This window comes from Phocoena sinus, chromosome 8, assembly GCF_008692025.1.
Source record: "Phocoena sinus isolate mPhoSin1 chromosome 8, mPhoSin1.pri, whole genome shotgun sequence".
NCBI classification, from domain to species: Eukaryota; Metazoa; Chordata; class Mammalia; order Artiodactyla; family Phocoenidae; genus Phocoena; species Phocoena sinus.
The window spans coordinates 73,520,191-73,539,065 of NC_045770.1; the positions used below are offsets into that span (position 1 = coordinate 73,520,191).

The 18,875-nt window shown below is 43.3% G+C and overlaps 1 protein-coding gene across 2 annotated transcripts in view; it reads left to right on the plus strand.

Annotated features, from left to right (window-relative positions):
• NAV2 (neuron navigator 2) overlaps nucleotides 1-18,875 on the plus strand; it is a 332,163-nt gene that overhangs the window by 77,199 nt on the left and 236,089 nt on the right. The gene's annotated exons all lie outside the window — the stretch shown is intronic.

Below are 18,875 nucleotides of genomic sequence, written 5' to 3' on the forward strand. Positions count from 1 at the left end.
ATGTTTAGACATCTTTACAGTTACCAGAGATGATTAACATTGATAATAAAAATGAAGACAATTACTGTTCTAAGTGATTTACATGTTTTAACCCACTTCATTCTCATAACAACCCTATGGAGTAAGAAATACATTTTGTTCATTCCATTAAAGGGTATGGAGAACTTGGACCCTGATGCCATTTGCTGTGCTCTGCCAGGGGCCAAATGTGAGGCACATTGAAGAACATCTCGTTCCTTCCCCCTCATGCTGTAGAGCCTAGGGTTATTGCCTTTGTCCCTGATTCTGTCCGGGTTTTTATATAATATTAATAGCAAATACATATACAGTACATTGGGGCAATGTTTTAGACATTTTATCTGCATTGTAACTGGTTTTATTTTCATAAAACCCTATGAGAGCAGGTACCTTTATTATTTCCACTTCACAGGTGAGGAAACTGAGGCAGAGACAGGTTTAGTAAGTTTCCTCAGGTCGCACAGCTAGTAAGCGACAAGCTGGGGTTTGAATCCTGGAAGCCTGGCTCGAGAATCCATTCCCTTAACTGTTATGCTATCCTACATATAAGGAAATAGATGGAAGAAGAGAAAATGACTGACGTGGAGGTGCAAACATTATATTTGTAATACTGTCTCCTCATGTAGGTAAGGGCAGAGCTTCGGGATGAGGCATTCCATCATGGCAAGGAGATTTGGGATTAAAAAGAATAAGCATGGACTCTGGAATCAGGCAGACCTGGGTGTCACATACTGGGCCGGTGTGCTGGGCAAGTTACTGAAAATCCGAGTCTTTTTCCTTCTCTGTAAAAGGGAGATAATTATGGAAGTTGCCCCCAGGGTTGCCAGGGATGAATGAGAGACGTTATTAAAAGCACCTGGCTCATGAAGAGAGCACATTAGACTGTCATTCCCTTCTCTGTTGACAAGTCACGTATTTCCTAACTATTAACTTGTGCATTAAAAAGGCTTTTCATATTCGAAAAGTAGGTGCCAGTGTGGTAGGCTGAACAATGGACCCCCAAAGACTTCTGACATTCTAATCCTCGGAACCTGTGAATATGTTCTCTTAAATGACAAAGGGGACTTTGCAGAGGTGACTAAGTTAGGGATTTTGAGACAGGAAGATTATCCTGGATTATCTGGGCAGGCCCAGTGTGATCACAAGGATCCTTCTAAGAGGGAGGCAGGAAGGTGAGAGAGAGAAGATGTGACCGTGGAACATGGAAGCAGGTCAGAGGAGAGAGAGGAAGAGAGGGAGGGAACATGGGGAGTGTGGGGGAAGGGGAGAGGGAGAGAATGAATGAGGTTGGAAGATGCTACTTGTCTGGCTTTGAAGATGGAAGAATGGGCCGTGAGCCAAGGAATGCAGGTGGCCTCCAGAGCTAATAAAAAAGGCAAGGGGACAGATTCTTCCCTAGAGCTTCCAGAGTAGACGCAGCCCTGCGGACTCCTTGATTTAGCCCACTGAAACTTGATTTTGGACTTTTTTTTTTGTTTAATTTTTATTGGAGCATAGTTGACCCAATCAGTTATACATATACATACATCCACTCTTTTTTAGATTCTTTTCCCATAGAGGCCATTACAGAGTATTGAGTAGAGTTCCCTGTGCTACACAGTAGGTCCTTATTAGATATCTATTTTATATACAGTGGTGTGTGGTTTTGGACTTCTGACCTCCCAGAATTTTTTTTTTTTTTTCGATCCCCAACTGGGGTTCGAACCTGTGCCCCCTGCAGTGGAAGCATGGAGTCTTAACTACTGGACAGCCAGGAAAGTCCTTATTTTTTCTCCCAGAATTTTAAGATAATAAATTTATGTTGTGTTAAGCTACTAAGTTTGTGGTCATTTGTTACAGCAGCAGTAGGAAACTAATACACTCTGGGATTCAAGCAAAGTAACTCTGACCGTATTAGCAAGCTGTTCGGGTTTATAGCAGAGGCTCATTTTGCCACTGTGTGCCTGTTAAGTTTCTGAGTTGACTGGAAGTTGCCTCCCTTGATAGAACACTTTGGAATGGAGTTTTGCACATCTGTACATTTACTGCAGGTCATTGCAAAGAAGTGTGCGGAGACAGAGGCCCACATTTAGTTTCCAGCACTGTGACCATATATATCATGGGCTGCCTCAGATACTGAGCTCAGATACCGGGAGTGGCAAGTGCCATTTCGTCTTTTAGAAGTGGATACGCGGTATTCCTGATGTGAATGTAAACTCAGGAGTAAGTACTATGCTCCCTAACTAACGTGTGTTTGTCTTGTAATTAATACGACACTTAAGCACACTTTATGAGAGACTTGGATTTCATACGCTAGGTAATCCCGTCAAGGCTTTGTAGTACATATAGAGTGTTTTCTTTATCTTTTAGTTCAGTGAAAAGCTCCATATTTCCAGCATACGTACTAGTGCTAGTACGTATGGAAATGCTCAGATAATCTTTCTCAGATGAATGAGCCAAACAATAAATGGTCCAGCCGTCTGGGAGCTTCCCAGAGAGTGGGGCGATGGTACCCCTCAAGGTTTCATATGTGAAATACTAGGCACTTTAAAATGCTATCAAGAAACTTAAGTAATCCTAAACCAAGAAATTCCCAAATCCAGTCTTTTATAAAAGTGTATGGAAGTGATAACAGGTTATTTTCATTAATAAGGGAAGGAGCGTTTGGAGGTTTGGCAAAACCTACTGTAGCCACTGGGCTCCAGCTTTAGTGAGTAGGAGAACCACCTGGAGGGCTTGTTCAAACAGTGCTGGGCCCCACCCCCAGAGTTTCTGATGCAGTAGGTCTGGGAAGGAGCTGGAGAATTTGCATTTGTAACAAGCTCTTGGGTGACGCTGAAGCTCCTGGTTTGGTGACCTTACTTTGCCAACCTTATCTTAGAGCCGAATAAAAAAAAACTTCTTTTGGGATATGGCTGTGCAAATATGCATTTAAACATCTGTCAGTTTGCAAAGTTCTTTAAATTTTTAAAAATTAATCTCTCTAAAGGTTTATTTAATTTTAACTAATTTTTTAGGAACGCTATATATTTTTGATTGAGGTACAATTGACGTATACCATCACATTCATATCAGGTGTACAAACATAATGATTCGACATTTGTATATGTTGTGATCACCACAATAAGGTTCAACTAAATATTTTGAATGAACCGATCAGTTTACTTTTTGGAAGGATGAGGACGCCTTAGACATCCTCTTGTCTGAGAACTGTGGTAAGTTTTAAGTTGATAGGATCTGAATTGTGTCTGCAGCTGTGGTCTTGGAGTTTGCAAGTGTCTTCTCTACCTCTTCCAGTTCACTTAAGCTCTGTGACCCTTGGTTTCCTCCATTGAAAACCCAGGTGATAATCCTTTAGCACATTGTCCTTAACTGCCTGCATCCCACCAGACGTTAACTTCTTTGAGGGCGGGGTCTCATCTCTCCATCTGCCCATACCACCTGACATCTGGTGGATGCTCAGTGAGTATTAACTGAAGAAATCCCCATTACACCTACTTTGAAACTGAGGCATTTTGAGTGGCAACATGTGGTGCCCCGTAAGGTTAAAGCAAGTATGTGGATGGGTGGGGAGAGAATAGCTTCAGATCTTGAGCTGAAAGAGAAATTGGATGGTGATTTATAACCATGTAGATTGTGGTTTATATAAAAGCCATCTGGCTTCATGCTTGGATCCATCTCCCTGCATATGTCTTCATGGGGTTCTTATGTTTCAGCCTAGCATCAAAGGGGTGTTTTGGTATGCATCTTTGTTTTTTATTTTTTATTTTTTTCCCATGAACTAGAACTTAGCAAGGAATTCCTGTTGGCACTTTGGTAAGGCATAGTTAGCCTGTGGTGTCTGCGTGTTGGGAACTGGTCAGTAGGTGAAAGCCAGTGTGCTCACTTAAGCAAAGAGAAGAGAACAGTGGCCAACAAGCTGAGTTCAGGTCCCAAAAGACCTTTTAAAACAAAAATTAAACAGCTGCCAACCATTTGATGAAAATCAATATACTTCACAAACAATGAGCTTCCAGCTTTTTTTAGGAAAAAAAAAAATGGCAGTACTGGATTGGCACTCCACAGGCAACAATTGGCTAAAACTGGATAGCAGCTGTCCTCTTTAGGTAGGTGTAGACTGCGTTGGTCATACTCCTCACCATTCCCTATTGTCTTATACCCAGCCTCTTTTACTTCGTTTTTGCCTGCCTACCCCCTGCACACATTTGAGGTTTTTGACCCCCAAACCATTGTATTCTTATAAGTATCATGAACTTCCTCAGGAATTCTAAACACTGGCATATGGTAGTTTGAAAAATCCCTGTTATGGGAGCATTTTGACATCAAAATAATGCCTGTAATGTTTATTATATTGGTTTAAATCCTGCCCTAGAAGATTTCAGACACTATAAAAGAACATAAATATCTTCCACAAAACATGTCCAGAAGGATGTGGGAGAAGTCACTCCTTCCTCTGCGAAGTGCCCTTTGTCTTTCTGATGTAATGATTGGGTTTAGTTTAGATGGATTGATTACTTGCCTTGTCTTACTACTGGAGGGCCAGGGAAATGACAAAACGGGGCGGTCATTTTTCTCCTCCTCAGCAATAGTGAAGCTGTTGCTGCTCGGTTGTTAATGCCCCATGTTTGTGTAGACTTCAGAGCTTACAAAACACTTTCCAGTAAGTGTTTGAATTGCAACTGTGCCATTTAAAACCGTGACTTTAGGAAGGCACTTTAACACTCTGTGCCTCCATTTCCCCATCGGGAGAGTGATGATAATACCTACCTTATCGGGGCTTCCCTGGTGGCACAGTAGTTAAGAATCCGCCTGCCAATGCAGGGGACACCGGTTCAAGCCCTGGTCCGGGTGGATCCCACATGCTGCGGAGCCGCTAAGCCTGTGTGCCACAACTACGGAGCCTGTGCTCTAGAGCACGCGTGCCACAACTACTGAAGCCTGCGCGCCTAGAGCCTGTACTCGGCAACAAGAGAAGCCTGCGCACCACAACGAAGAGTAGCCCCCACGTGCCGCAACTACAGAAAGCCTGCGCGCAGCAACGAAGACCCAACGCAGCCAAAAATAAATGTAAAAAAAAAAAAAGCTAACAACAACAACAAAAAAGCTAACTTATCTAACTGAAAGGTGAAAAATAACTGAAATAATAATGTGCGGAAAAGAATCTAGCCCAGTGTTTCGTGTTTTCTAAGAGTGTAAAATATTAGTTTCTTGGGAGGGATAAGAAAATGATAATTATCCCCATTTTACTGAAAGGAAAACTGAGGCTTGGGGAAATTAAGTACCTTGCTCAAAGAGAGCCAAGAAGCTCTGAGAAACCTATGGTTCCCCAGACTTCACCTCTGGTCCTGGGAAATCCTTGATTTCCATCTCCCCTTTTAAAATTTCCTCTTTGTGATGGTGCCATCACAATGCCGATCACGACCCTGTGACATGAGTTGGCTTTTCCTACGGAGTAGATTCCCACATTGGTGCGAATGTGGTAACAGTCATGTAGAGTTGCGTAGGGTGGCAGAACCTGACGAAAATCTCATCTTTCTCACACTTTCCCCTGAAGGAACAGGAAGGCAAGAGGAGAAGGGTAGGTGACCTGGGCTACCCTTCGCTATCGTGAAGGACGACTAGTGCTTGCCTTTTATGGGAAGTTTTGAGATGAATCAGCTTGGAAGGAAAGTCTTGCCCTGCCCCACTTTGCTTCTGTAAGGGGATGGTGCAGAAGAAATTCTGAGAACTGAAGCAAAGGGCCTTTGAGGGCTTAGCTTGTGAATGGGGTGTTTCTTCTGACTTTATATATATAAATCAAAGTGTATCATCATCAGTCTTTTGAAACTCCTTTGAGAGACACTTGCAGAGGTTTGATTCTGAGTTTCAGAATTTACAGATGCTTTGTTTATCAGTGGCTATAGAGTGCTCTATTTTTATGATCACCTGGCAGTATGATTTTAGCTTTTGGAGGGAAGCATCTTCCTAATATATTGATAACAGGTAGAACCACATGAAATGGCCAGTGTGTAACCATTTTTACCTACAAAAATGGCAGTTTTATCTGGTTCAACTGAATACTTGACAAGGATGGGATGAGTAACAGGTTCGCATTATATACAAGAATTGTCACTATTTCTTCACAGGTGCGTTAACTATCTTGTAGCCTTGGGAATCTCAAGGATATCCTGTAATAGAGACCTTCCTTGTCTTGTTTGTTCTCCTCTTTCAGTGACTTTGACCACAACTCTGGCATTCTGGCTGTGGCAGTAAGTAGAGTTGAGAGTCACTTTAATTCTTGATGATATTCTTACTTACTTTTAATCTCATATAATTTTTGGTTGGCAAGTAGCTCTTTGCCTTGATCACAGATTTTGGAATTTGAAACTATTGGCCAAATCTAGTTTCTTGGTGTATTTTGTGTACTACGTGGAAAATCTCCCAAATTCTATATTAGTGTCCACTAGGAGGCTATAATTCAGGCTCAACTCTTTAGCGATACCTACAAACAGCTTTTGAAATTAAAAAATGGATTGACGTGTAATGTATGTGAAAGGTCCTAGTATTATGACTGGCATATGGTAATTGTTAGCAGCATCTGGAATTAGAGTGTAAACAATGGTGATTTTTTTTTTTTTTTTTTTTTTTTTCCCCACACTGAATGGCTTGTGGGATCTTAGTTCCCCAACCAGGGATTGAACCCAGGCCCTTGCAGTGAAAGCGTGGAGTCCTAACCACTGGATTCCCAGGGAATTCCGAAATATGCCATTTCTTTTTTTATTTTTTTAATGGCGATTTTTGAATTAAATCTCCTGCGGAAATTAACACTACAGGTGATACATACAAGGAGAGGATAATAGCACAGTTGGCTTCCTTCCGGCCATCATCACAGTGAGAGAGCAAAGTCTTATAGGATCCTGAATTGAGTATTAAAGCATTTAAACTGACCTGCTTGGCTTTGCTTCCCTGGTTATCGATGCTGCCAGGATGCATCTTGCACTTAGGTACATCATGCTATCCTTGGAATTGCGGGGTAGGAATCCACGGATCAGCTACTCATGAGCAACCCGGAAGGACCATAAGCTGCAGACATTGGCAAGTTGGCTGAGCCACAAAACTGAGTTTTACAGGCTGATGTGAGGGAACTGGTCGCCAAGCTGGTGAGCCAAGTGTATAACTCTTGGCCTTCATCTACAGATTAAGTATCCCATTGCCCTGTTCTTTTATATGTGTTGGTTTTGTGGGTGAAATGATAGATTCTAGTGGTGTCTCCAAAACTGAGGATTTACTGCACTCTTGGGGTATATCAGGGATCTGCTGTTTTGCTTTATTTTGCATTTATGCTCTGCTGCGTCTTGAAGACTTTGTGGTGGCTTATGGGTTAAAGCACAGAAATATGGCAAAAATACAAAAAACACCGAGACCTTCTAAAAAGATCCCAGTGAGTCAGTGTCAGGCTTTCCAGCAGGTGAGCTGATAGGTCTAAGTTAGCCTGTATCACCTTCGTTGAGTGGGATGATATTTGCTTAAAGTCTGCCCTTGCTCAGGAGGCTGTCTTTTCCACAAGGGAAGGACCACACTGTCTCATCACCACTGTTTCCCCTTCCCTTAGAGCAGGGCCTGGGAGAGAGTAAATACTCAATCATCACTTTTCCAGGAATGAATGAGGCTGCCAAGTCCCAGTTCGTCCCTGGGTGAAATTCTCTGACAAGCACTGCTCTTCCCCATTCGTTCAAGAGGCAGCTGTGTGTTTGGGGTCTAGAAGTTGGAATCTCAGTTTGTATCCTTCTCTGTAGGTGAAGCCAGAAGTTTTCTGCAAAAAAAATGTTTGATTCTTCTTAACAAAACTACTTGTCTAAGGCGTAGGGTTTCCTGTGTAACTTAGCAGAGGACACTTTGACCTGAGAGCTTCTTAGATAGAAAATACTGATTCCAACAGGGATGAAGTGAATTCGAGCTTCAAGGAGCCCATTCATAGAGAGGCTGTACTAGTGTCATAATTTAGTGGATCTCAGAATGTCTCACAATTCCAAATGATCTTTCGCTTTTAGAAGATGCCATGGGTGTCTAGTACTCTGCCATTATGGGATTGTGTGAAGAGCTTTTTTTTTTTTTCTTTTTAACATCTTTATTGGAGTTTAATTGCTTTACAATGTTGTGTTAGTTTCTGCTGTATAACAAAGTGAATCAGCTATATGCATATGTTTATCCCCATACCCCCTCCCTCTTGCATCTCCCTCCCACCCTCCTTATCCCACCCCTCTAGGTGGTCACAAAGCAGGAGCTGATCTCCCTGTGCTATGCAGCTGCTTCCCATTAGCTATTTATTTTACATTTGGTAGTATATATATGTCAGTGTTACTCTCTCACTTCGTCCCAGTTTACCCTTCCCCCTTCCCGTGTCCTCAAGTCCATTCTCTACGTCTGTGTCTTTATTCCTTTCCTGCCCCTAGGTTCATCAGAACCATTTTTTTGTAGATTCCATATATATGTGTTAGCATACAGTATTTGTTTTTCTCTTTCTGACTTATTTCACTTTGTATGAGTGAAATAAGGTCTAGGTCCATCCACCTCATTACAAATAGCTCAATTTCGTTTCTTTTTATGGCTGAGTAATATTCCATTGTACATATGTGCCACATCTTCTTTATCCATTCATCTGATGATGCACACTTAGGTTGTTTCCATCTCCGGGCTATTGTAAATAGAGCTGCAATGAACATTTTGGTACATGGTTCTTTTTGAATTATGGTTTTCTCAGGGTATATGCCCAGGAGTGGGATTGCTGGGTCATATGGTAGTTCTATTTTTAGTTTTTTAAGGAACCTCCATACTGTTCTGCGTAGTGGCTGTATCAATTTACATTCCCACCAACAGTGCAAGAGGGTTCCCTTTTCTCCACACCCTGTCCAGCATTTATTCTTTGTAGATTTTCTGATGATGGCCATTCTGACTGGTGTGAGGTGATACCTCATTGTAGTTCTGATTTGCGTTTCCCTAATGATTAGTGATGTTGAGCATCTTTTCATGTGTTTGTTGGCAATCTGTATATCTTCTTTGGAGAAATGTCTATTTCGGTCTTCTGCCCATTTTTGGATTGGGTTGTTTGTTTTTTTGATATTGAGCTGCATGAGCTGCTTATATATTTTGGAGATTAATCCTTTGTCAGTTGTTTCGTTTGCAAATATTTTCTCCCATTCAGAGGGTTGTCTTTCGTGTTGTTTATGGTTTCCTTTGCTGTGCAAAAGCTTTTAAGGTTCATTAGGTCCCATTTGTTTATTTTTGTTTTTATTTCCATTTCTCTAAGAGATGGGTCACAGAGGATCTTGCTGTGATTTATGTCATAGAGTGTTCTGCCTATGTTTTCCTCTAAGAGTTTTATAGTGTCTGGCCTTACATTTAGGTCTTTAATCCATTTTGAATTTATTTTTGTGTATGTGTTAGGAAGTGTTCTAATTTCATTCTTTTACATGTAGCTGTCCAGTTTTCCCAGCACCACTTATTGAAGAGACTGTCTTTTCTCCATTGTATATCCTTGCCTCCTGTGTCATAGATTAGTTGGCCGTAGGTGAGTGAGTTTATCTCTGGGCTTTCTGTCCTGTTCCATTGATCTATATTTCTGTTTTTGTGCCAGTACCATATTGTCTTGATTACTGTAGCTTTGTAGTATAGTCTGAAGTCAGGGAGTCTGATTCCTCCAGCTCCGTTTTTTTCCCTCAAGACTGCTTTGGCTATTCGGGATCTTTTGTGTCTCCATACAGATTTTAAGATTTTTTGTTCTAGTTCTGTAAAAATTGCCATTGGTAGTTTGATAAGGATTGCATTGAATCTGTAGATTGCTTTGGGTAGTATAGTCATTTTCACAATATTGATTCTTCCAATCCAAGAACGTGGTATATCTCTCCATCTGTTTGTATCATCTTTGATTTCTTTCATCAGTGTCTTATACTTTTCTGCATCCAGGTCTTTTGTCTCCCTAGGTAGGTTTATTCCTAGGTATTTTATTCTTTTTGTTGCAATGGTAAATGGGAGTGTTTCCTTAATTTCTCTTTCAGATTTTTCATCATTAGTGTATAGGAATGCAAGAGATTTCTGTGCATTAATTTTGTATCCTGCTACTCTCCCAAATTCATTGATTAGCCCTAGTTATTTTCTGGTAGCATCTTTAGGATTCTCTATGTATAGTATCATGTCATCTGTAAACAGTGACAGTTTTAGTTCTTTTCTGACTTGGATTCCTTTTATTTCTTTTTCTTCTCTGATTGCTGTAGCTAAAACTTCCAAAACTATGCTGAATAATAGTGGTGAGAGTGGGCAACCTTGTCTTGTTCCTGGTCTTAGAAGAAATGGTTTCAGTTTTTCACCATTGAGAATGATGTTGGCTGTGGGTTTGTCATATATGGCCTTTATTATGTTGAGGTAGGTTCCCTCTTTGCCTACTTTCTGGAGAGTTTTTATCATAAATGGGTGTTGAATTTTGTCAAAAGCTTTCTCTGCATCTATTGAGATGATCGTATGGTTTTTCTCCTTCAGTTTGATAATACAGTGTATCACGTTGATTGATTTGCATATATTGAAGAATCCTTGCATTCCTGGAATAAACCCCGCTTGATCATGGTGGATGATCCTTTTAATGTGCTGTTGGATTCTGTTTGCTAGTATTTTGTTGAGGATTTTTGCATCTATGTTCATCAGAGATATTGGCCTGTAGTTTTCTTTTTTTGTGACATTTTTGTCTGGTTTTGGTATCAGGGTGATGGTGGCCTTGTAGAATGAATTTGGGAGTGTTCCTCCCTCTGCTCTATTTTGGAAGAGTTTAAGAAGGATAGGGGTTAGCTGTGAAGAGCCTTTTTAAAGGTCTGTGTGAGTTACCACTAGACTCTTGACATGTGTCATCTCATGTACTCTTCAGTAATGCTATGAGATAGTTAACAGCATTCCTGTATTACAGGTGATGAATTTGAGGCTTGAAGCAGTTAATAATTTTCTCAGGATTTTGTGGGTAGTCTCTAAGGGAACCAGAATCTAGTGTGGAGTTCAATATCTGTATCAATATATACTGTTCCTTAATCATTGTGATGGAATACAGGTATCTCCGGGAGAGGTGACATGTTGGGAGGCTAGTAGCAGGCCCTTCTGCCTTGGTGTGAATTGGTTTATCAGCATCTTTTCAAGAGAGGGGCTGCACATCAGGTGATGGAGAGGAAAACCCAGGAGGGGGAATGGAAGGCAGACCAGATAAGCTCGTTTAATTCTCTGTTTTGCCAGAGGCCGACCCCAGACACAGCTCTGAGCACGTCATGGCCTGAGCACTATTGACCAGGGACATTCATATCAGAATTGACAACACAGTAACAAAAACTGCCAGTTATCGGGCACCTACTAAGTACCATACACATATCCTCTCATACGATAACCACCGCCACCCTGAGTGGTAGGTGTTATAATGCCCATTTTACAGATGAGGTCACTAATCAGGTTAAATTGCTGATGATCATAATTCAGTAAATGGCAGAATCAGGATTTGGACCCAGATCTGTCTGACCCCAAAGCCTTTGTTACCCTGTAAATATCACTGTTTAGCCCTGACCACTCCCCTTTTAGCATCTGTGTCAGCTCCTAATGGAGGCCTCCACTTGGAATAATCCCTTTTGGGAGTGCTAAGACGTTTGGGATCATTACTCTGAAACTGTAGGAGGAGAAATGACGTGCAGAATGCTGGGGTGAACGAACATGCACAGAGGCACCCTTTGCGCCTTTCCGATGATGCTGTTCCCCTGAGGAGTTTTCACCCTCAGAAGGACTGCTGTATCCGAAAGCAGGTACTCTGCAGAGTTCAACTGTAGGCCTCTATTCTGGAAGCCTCCAGAGTGAGGGCTGGCTTTGAGAAGTTAGCCACAGCTCCCCTTGCAGGTATCTCTCTTTGTTTCAAGGCAAAAATCGAGAAGTCAGGAAATAATAGGGAAATGAAACATTCTAGGCAGTAGGAAGCAAAGTGGAAAAAGATAGTTACTGGAGGAATTTGAGATTCTTGTTTTCCATATTTTTTACTCCTCTAGAGAGATGTTTTTTGTATCCATATGGACTTACCCATTTGCTGTAACAGCAGAGAGACTCCTATAAAATTTTTTTAAAAAGGAATTCTTGACAACATCTTGGAAAGCCTAAGTTATAAATATTATAAAAGATAAGGAGGATAACATTGCCAAATTAAAGGAAGGAGTTGGGCAAGGCATTAAAGCAGCACGGGAAACAGTCTGACAGAGGGACTCAAGCTCCATCCAGCCCCCGAGTCCCACGTTCTCAAGCTTTCTGTTTCAGAGCCACCAAGAGAGCTAGAGATGACTTTCTGAAATCTTTGATGCTTGAATGGCCAGAGCTTGGACAGAAGGTATGGAGCCCCTTGTACTACCGGCCAAAGATGGCTTTCTGTGTCTGTCAAGTAAGCAGCAGCATTTGGGGCTTACAAGGAAAGATGTTCCTGAACGCTTCCCCACCTGGGCGGATGTGAAGCACCAGCATACATCTCCCTTTTTCTGGGGTCCCCTTCTAAAATTAAAACTACAGTGTCTGGGCCCTGCCTGCTCTGTCCTGTGGTGGTGTGCATCTCCCGGACCATACTGTGACCCATGACCATGTAAGTGACCATATGACGCTGCTGGACCCCAACACTGACATAAGTAGAGAAAAAAGTGAAGCTGGAAAATCATGCATCAGGTCGTGGTCCCTAGGAATGCAGAGCAAAAAGGCAACACTGGTGAGACAGGCATTTCGGAGGGCAGTTCCCCAAAGTACATTTTGGCTTGGTTTCATGGTTGGATTTCTTGTTTTTATTTTTTTCTTCTATTTTTATTTTTGGAAAGTGTCAGGGGAAGGAGTGTCAGGAGAGCATGGAGGCTTGTTAGATAGGAAACAGACTTCCTAGTACGTGTGACCACAGATGCTGCCCTACCCTTCCCATCCCTCCCTGTCTCGGTGCCCAGCCTGGATGTCACTGGAGCCCCACCTTGAAGGCACTGCTTGATCCATCCCTAACACAACATAGCCCATCCTGCTGCTTTCAGACCAGAGGGCTTGGCCTGGCTCCTGTTGCCATGGTAATGGAGTGTCAAGGCTTCTTTAAGAACAAGAAGGACCCCTCCCTTCTCTCCTTTTCCACATCAGCTCCTGAATATGGCCGAGCACTCTGCTTTTGCTGTGTGTCCTCTCTCATTGCTTTTCTCCTTTGCTCACTGGCCTCCAGTCATTCCAGCTCTTTTGGTTCTCAGAATATGCTGGGCTGCATCCTGCATGAAAGCTTTCCAGCCTGAGGTCCCCTGCGATGGGGATGTTCTTCTCTTCCCCACTCTCGGTGCCCAGCTCACTCTTACGTCTCAGCTCAAATTTCCCTTCAGTCAACAAACGTTTTTGAGTACCTACCATGCTCCCCGTGCTCTTCTAGGTGCTTGGAGCTACATCAGTGAACAGAACAGACAAAAAGCCCTGTCTCTGTGGACCAACTTGCTATCTCTTCCTTAAATTCTTACCTGACTCCCCATCCCCCCCAGGCTAGATCCTGTCCTTTAGTACATGACAGATGCTATTGGTGTCCTGGTTATCTAGTGCCAGTTCCCCTACATTAGACTGTAGGTTCTAGAGGTCAGGGATTATGTCTCTTTTATTCACCACTGTATACCCAGTACCAACACATTTCCTAACACCCAGAAGGTGCTCTGTAAATATGGATGAAGAAATGGGTAAATGAATGAATGAATGATAATTGTTTTTGTTGACAAGTAGCAGTATCAGGTGTGAAGATCACACACGCTTCTGGGAGGACGTTGTTTGTGTTGATAAGAGGCTCAAGAAGAAGCTACACTGTGCTTTTACTGTCCCTAGAACTTGCAAGTTCTCGCTCAGCCGTGTCTGGGGTCTAGGTCTCCCACTACTTAAGCTCTAGGCGTTTCATGATTTTTAAAAAATGGCTGTGGCCATGCCTGACTTTAATGCAGCATCTGTTTGTCTCCCTTCCAATTTCATCTTCTCAGGAAGGAGACCGTCAAGGGGTGCGGTGACAAACTCTGAACTCATAAAAACTAGCACCCCATTTACTCATTATGCCCAGAGCCCCATCTTCCCCTGGGCTGCGATAGTGCCGGTAGAGATGGTCTTCTTCTGCATTAATCATTTTCATGCGCTTTGCACTCAGCTACACTGGTATTCAGAGAAAAATGCTACCATGACAACTGCCACAACAGATGGTATTTGATCAGTCTCTAAGCTACCGAGGAGATATACAGCAGTGCTTCTGAGGTTTGCGTATTTTATGTTATCATGAGACCCAGTCCAGCCTTAATCATGATTGAAATGTGAAGTTTTCCATTTGCCTCCTATCCCCCCTCCCTTCTCTTTCCAGTTGTTTGCCATTTGTTTTGATTTTCCTTGCTCTGTGCCTGGCCCGTTTGGGGATGTATTTCTGGATGTGGGAGACATAGGCTACAACGTACATGGTCCATGGAAGTTGCCCTGCAGGTCTAAAGTTTAGAGACTGTTGAGAAGCTATTCAACTCTGGAATGGAGAGCCTGGCTGAGAGTGGGAGAAAGGCTTAATTGCAGCCTTTCTCTCTTGGATGTTCACGGACCACACAGGGTTGAGGCCACATATGGCCCCAAACAAAGGGAAACTCTGGGAAGTACATCTTGGTCTTGGTTTGTCCCCTTACTCCGCCCACTCCTCCATCCAGCTCCTTTCTGCTCCCAGGGTCTCCAGTGTTGTGGTCCCCCTTCTCAGCTTCCTGCCTCTACCCCAGCTAGCAAACTCCAGGAGCTTGATTCCAGAGCTCTTGGACCCATTTCTATGGCAACAGCTACAACAGCCTTCTCACCCAGGGCCCCTCCCCACCCATCAGCAACACTGGAATGTTAGACTTCGCACAGATTTTTTTTCAGCTAATTTTGGAAAGTAGTTTATATTGGCCACTATGTGTTAATGAACAACTTTCGTTGTATTTACATACTTTGCTGGTGAAGAGTCTTTTCCTTCACTCTGCCTCTCAACTTTAACAGGATCCTATCCTCATCTTGCACTGCATGTCTGGATCCCATATGAGCCATGAGCCTCGTTAAAGATGGGCACTAGGGCCTCACTGTGCTGTGCTGAGTGCCCCAGGGTCCTGCCACCGTCCTGTCCCCTCCAGGGATGTGGTGGGAGTTTGCAACCTCAGTGGTACTGGAGGATGGATTGTTTACCTGAACAGTATTTATAAGAAAACCTTAAGGTGAATTTGAATCACAAGAGAGCATGGATCAAAGAAACATTCTCCTCTTCTGATCTCATTCCAAGTGAAGCGGGAGGTTGGAATCCACATCTGACCCTATGCTGCTTCCCAGCCCTGTGCCCTTCCTGGGGTGCAGATGAAAAGAGCGTGGGTCTCGGCCGCCTTCTTGGGAGTGATTTTTAGCCTTAATGGAACATTATTAAACAGTGGATTTGAAACTTGAGGAATGTTTTTTGAACTCCTCTGTGAGCTGAGAATTCATGGTAGAGGGGAAAAAATTCAAGGCGCTTGATGGGCTTATGAATCGTCTTTTAAATGACGACCCAAGTTCTTATTTTCAGGTTTTACATTTTCTGGGAGTGCAATCTGGCCATCTGGATAGCGTCCCCTGTTTCATCTCCTCTTTAGGAGAAAGCATTCCTAGTGCCCTTAGGTCTCCTCCTTCACCTAATGTAGGGAGATCCTAGTGCTTCCCTTGTTTATATGCTCTGATTCTCCTGGAAATGGACGGGAGTCAGGGGGTGTATGTCGAGCGGCTCTGTGGACCCTAAAGAGAAGGATTATGTAAATGTGGGCTCCCGGACTTGGGGGAAGACTCGACCAACACTGTCAAAAGAATCGAGCACAATGCCTGGCACAGAACAGACATCCACACAGTGATGTTGATTGAGTGATTGAAAGAATCACATCCCTCAGGTTTCTCACCCTTGGCACTGCTGACATTTGGGGTTGGATAATTCTTTTTGGGAGGGAACTGATGTGTGCCTTGTAGGGTGTTTAGCAGCATCCTTGGCCTCTGCTCACTAGATGTCAGTTTCCCTCAGTGTTGTGACAACCCAAAATGTGGCCACATGCCCTATGGGGGGCAAAATCTTCCTTTCCCAGTCTCCCTACTCAGCAAAGAACTATTGATCAAAATTATGAAATTGGTTGACAGAATGATAGGACTGTAACAAAAGTCAACGAGAGAGGAAATATTCTAGGTAACCTGTTTATAATTATTTCTCCCCTTAACAGAATTTAACATTTAAAAAGAAAGCCCCATGGGTGAATTGAAATGTACCAAGGGTAGCCTTGCAAGAAGAAATTGCCGTGGACTTTATTTTTTATTATTTTTATTTATTTATTTATTTATTTATTTATTTATTTATTTTTGGCTGCGTTGGGTCTTCGTTGCTACCCACGGGCTTTCTCTAGTTGTGTCGAGCCAGGGCTACTCTTCGTTGCGGTGCGCGGGCTTCTCATTGCAGTGGCTTCTTTTGTTGTGGAGCACAGGCTCTAGGCGTGCAGGCTTCAGTAGTTGTGGCTCGCAGGCTCAGTAGTTGTGGCACGTGGACTCTAGAGGACAGGCTCAGTAGTTGTGGCACACGGGCTCAGTAGTCCTGGAGCGTGGGCTCTAGAGCGCAGGCTCAGTAGTTGTGGCACACGGGCTCAGTAGTCCTGGAGCGTGGGCTCTAGAGCGCAGGCTCAGTAGTTGTGGCACACAGGCTTAGTTGCTCTGCAGCACGTGGGATCTTCCCAGACCAGGGATCGAACCCGTGTCCCCTGCATTGGCAGGCGGATTCTTAACCACTGCTCTACCAGGGAAGTCCTACCATGGATTTTAAATGGTGCTACATACATCAGATGCTCCATAGATGTGACAAGGAAACGTACTTCATGCTCCTTGGAGGGAAAATTCTATAGAATTGCAGTGTTAGTAGAGCAGTGCTCTTCTTGCATATGTTGGCAGGTGTCCCTTTTTTTGTATTTAGTGCCACACTGCCACACTGTTGCTGAAAAACTAAACCTACCCATGTCAGCCCACCTACATGACACTTCCCAGGATAAATATCAATACCAAGTGCACTATTTTTGATTTTGCATTAACAGATTCAGGGGTGGTCAGATTTCTCTTCTCATTTGCTATGGGGTCATAATTGCCAAAGCCTCCCTTCAGAGCCATGTGTAAGATATTAGATTAGAAGAAGTAGGGTAGGGTCCTGTATAGCTCAGGGTACTGTATTCAGTATCCTGTGATAAACCATAATGGAAAAGAATGTATATATAACTGAATCACTTTGCTGTACAAAGAAATTAGCACACTATTGTAAATCAGTTATACTTCAATAAAATAAATTTTTAAAAAATAGATAAACAATAAACACACACCAAAAAAAAAAAAGTAGGATAGGATTATAGGAAGAGACAAGTGGTAGAAGAGGAATTTTATAAGTTTACCATGATTTCAATACTAGTGCCTTTGTGTAGAGGCCACAAATCCTTTTGTATGGTTTTGGTCTATTACCACTGTATACAATATCACGAAATAAGGATTGGTATTTTCTCAAAAGCAGGGTTTTGTAATAGAGTGCAATAACATTTAGAGAGGTGATGTTTATCACACTCCTACATGGAAGCCGATTGCTCCAAAACACCTTGCACAGGGTCCTCCCAGCCATTCTCTTCCTTCTTCGTGCTCCCCCTCGCCCCCCTTCCCTCCAAGGTGGTAGCACTTGGTTGTCACTGTCAGTCATCCTGCGTTGGAAAGAAGAAAGGAGAGTTGAAAGCCATCTCATTGAAAGCCATCTCATTTTTCCTCCCTCTCTGTGAGAAACAATTTTCTGCGATGGTGGCAGGCATAACGTGTAGCATCGGCATTTATTTCGTTGGTAGGAAATTGCATTCTACCCCTTTTCTTAGAGATGAGAAAATGCCTCCCAGGTGAAGACCCTGGAAGGTGAGCTGTTAGCTGGGAAAGAGATTGGGAACCTGAGCTAAAAACTGTGAGGATGGAGTGACCTCAAGCTCAGGGTTGAGCGGATTCTTTTAGAATGGATGCAGTTTTATTCAGGTGTCCCTGAGCTTAATTTAACGTGTTTGGAAGCTGTGAAGACCGGGAGCAGAGAAGGAGAATGCCAGACATCAGGGGAGGGTGGACATGAACTTCAGGAAGACTGCCTTGGAGCCAGACTGTACTCAAATGAGAGCTCGTAAAATGGAGACACTTCGCTCTGTGGCTCTGAAGGAACCATCAGGCTATTGCTGGGGGGAGGGGAGGGAGAAGGGTCACATGTACGCTGTGAAAGAGAGTCATTTATGAGTTCACAACAAACCCCATGGGTCAAATACTGGTTGGAGTTCATAAGCTTGTGGCTTGAGCCTGGGAAGTCCGGCGGGGGCTGAGGGGTTGCGGAGGTGAGGAAGATCTCTTCTGTGAAAGGCAAGCCGTGTGAAATCCGAAGTTCCCTGTGCCAAGTCCGAGGCACTTTCTCTTATTTTTGGTCACCGTTGACATGATTCGAGCCCGAACAGTTTCCTGTAGACCAAAAAATAATTAGCCCTGACAACTGAAGGCAAATCAGACCTTTGGGAATGATCTAACTGCTCCTTCCTGAGGGCTGGACGTGAGCTTGCCCTTGGCCGTGGCATCAGCCCTGGAAAGCCTGGGAGGCCTCCCAGACCCTGGTGGGGTCGGGTCCCTTCTGCCACAGAAAACACAGAGGACAGAGAGGTTCGGTGAGTTTGCAGCTCTCCCCCGTCCTCTGTGATGCCTGCCATCCTGAGAATTTTGTGAGTAAACACTACCCAGATTCCTGCTGAGACTCTCATTCACTCTTTTTATGCTTAACTGCCCACCTCCTTGGGGGCTGGGAAGTCTCT